The sequence below is a fragment of the Anastrepha obliqua genome, unplaced genomic scaffold (genome assembly GCF_027943255.1).
Source record: "Anastrepha obliqua isolate idAnaObli1 unplaced genomic scaffold, idAnaObli1_1.0 ptg000343l, whole genome shotgun sequence".
Classification (NCBI taxonomy): domain Eukaryota; kingdom Metazoa; phylum Arthropoda; class Insecta; order Diptera; family Tephritidae; genus Anastrepha; species Anastrepha obliqua.
The window spans coordinates 15,001-17,500 of NW_026562336.1; the positions used below are offsets into that span (position 1 = coordinate 15,001).

General features: G+C 26.6%; 1 pseudogene; it reads right to left on the minus strand.

The window, feature by feature from the left end:
* Window positions 1-1,780: 1,780 nt before the first annotated feature.
* LOC129252707 (5.8S ribosomal RNA) lies at window positions 1,781-1,961 on the minus strand (annotated as a pseudogene).
* Window positions 1,962-2,500: the final 539 nt, after the last annotated feature.

Consider the following 2,500-nt stretch of genomic DNA (forward strand, 5'->3'; position numbering starts at 1 on the left):
CACTGGGCACATTATATCATAACCTCAACCTTCATATCAAGAAAGGTGAGGTTCTTACCCATTTAAAGTTTGAGAATAGGTTAAAATCGTTTCGACCCTAAGGCCTCTAATCATTCGCTTTACCAGATAAGATTATTTTATATAATTTTTAAATGCACCAGCTATCCTGAGGGAAACTTCGGAGGGAACCAGCTACTAGATGGTTCGATTGGTCTTTCGCCCCTATACTCAATTCTGACAATCGATTTGCACGTCAGAACTGTTTCGGTCTTCCATCAGGGTTTCCCCTGACTTCAACCTGATCAAGTATAGTTCACCATCTTTCGGGTCACAGCATATATGCTCAAGGTACGCTCCAGTTAGAGGTATAAATAATAATAAATTATCATTATACATAACTATATGGAACGCCCCGGGATTGAATTAATTGACTATTTATTAAAAAATAGACTAAAAATTAATCCCATTATATTTAAGTTAAGTTAATTATGCCATTAAGTTTAATATAACTCAATGACTTGCACATATGTTAGACTCCTTGGTCCGTGTTTCAAGACGGGTCCCGAAGGTATCCTGAATCTTTCGCATTGTTAATCATATAAATGCATACAAATAAATATTAATATCATAGATATTAAATTTTTTGTAAAATTCAAAAAATGAATTTTAGCATTATATATAATAAAATCTATCAACACTTTATCAAATCATTAGTATTTATTTTATGTTAATATGCTTAAAAAGCAAATTAATTTAAATAAACTTAATATCACCAATGATCTTTTGATAAATACTTTATTATGTTAATAGATTACAATGTCCTTATATGAAAAAAATGCACATTATTTTTTTAATTATTTAATGATGAATTTTTCATAATGGATATTCAGGTTCATCGGGCTTAACCTCTAAGCAGTTTCACGTACTATTTAACTCTCTATTCAGAGTTCTTTTCAACTTTCCCTCACGGTACTTGTTTACTATCGGTCTCATGGTTATATTTAGTTTTAGATGGAGTTTACCACCCACTTAGTGCTGCACTATCAAGCAACACGACTCTTTGGAAATATCTTTCTAGTAATCATTAACGTTATACGGGCCTGGCACCCTCTATGGGTAAATGGCCTCATTTAAGAAGGACTTAAATCGTTAATTTCTCATACTAGATATTAAGATATTCCATACACTGCATCTCACATTTGACATATAGACAAAGTGACTTAGTGCTGAACTATTTTCTTTTCGCTCGCCGCTACTAAGAAAATCCTTGTTAGTTTCTTTTCCTCCCCTCATTAATATGCTTAAATTCAGGGGGTAATCCCATATGAGTTGAGGTTGTTTTAATATTCTTTTTTTATCTTCTCACAATTTAATAAAAAAATTATATCATCTTTTCATCTCTATTTTTCTTTTCTCCTTTTATATATTGTAAATATATAAAAATAATAATAATGTAAAATGAGGCAATCCTAGAATAAAAAATTTAATTTTTATGCTAGACATTCCTCCTTTTAATTACATATATAAATTATTATTTTATATATATATATAAATAATATGAAAATTTTTTGTAAAGAATACTTAGATTCAATATTTTCATCATTTCATTTTATTTGAGAGGATTTTTTTTTTAAAGAATATATAATAAATAAAATTCATTATATATCTTTATTTTTTTTGCTATTAATATTATGAATTATTTAAAATCCAATAATATACACATTTGCTTAAATTCAATTATTTTTATAAAAGAATAAGCAACTTATTTAGCATAGTCTTACAACCCTCAACCATATGTAGTCCAAGCAGTACTTTAAAATTGAATTTAATGTACATAACAGCATGGACTGCGATATGCGTTCAAAATGTCGATGTTCATGTGTCCTGCAGTTCACACGATGACGCACAGTTTGCTGCGTTCTTCATCGACCCATGAGCCAAGTGATCCACCGCTTAGAGTATTTTTTTATTTATTTTTATTTATAACAAATGTCAATTTTTTTTTGCATATATTAATTGAAAGAGTAAAATTAAATAATATTAATAATATATAAATTGATTTTCTTTCAATAATATATATCAAATATATTTAACTCTAAACATTTTTATTAAGTTGCGAATGTCTTAGTTCAACAATAATACAGTGGTGGTATTTATTATGATTCAATTATTTTGTATTTTTTTAATCATTTTATGTATATATAATAATATAATAAATATATACCACTTTTGTTATTGTGAACAAATTAACTTATCATTCAATCAAATGAATAATAAGTACAACTTTTTATTTTCATGTTTAAAGGTTTTTAAAAGAAAAAAATAAGAAAAAACATTACAAAATGTACCATCATATATTATATTTAATATGATATAATTGATGGATCACAAATTGAATGAAAAAGAATAAAAAGAATTATGGATTCAAAATAATTATATAAATTTTTTTTTTTTTTCTTTTTTTTTTTTTTTTTTTTTTTCTTTTTGTTCGTTTGTTTGC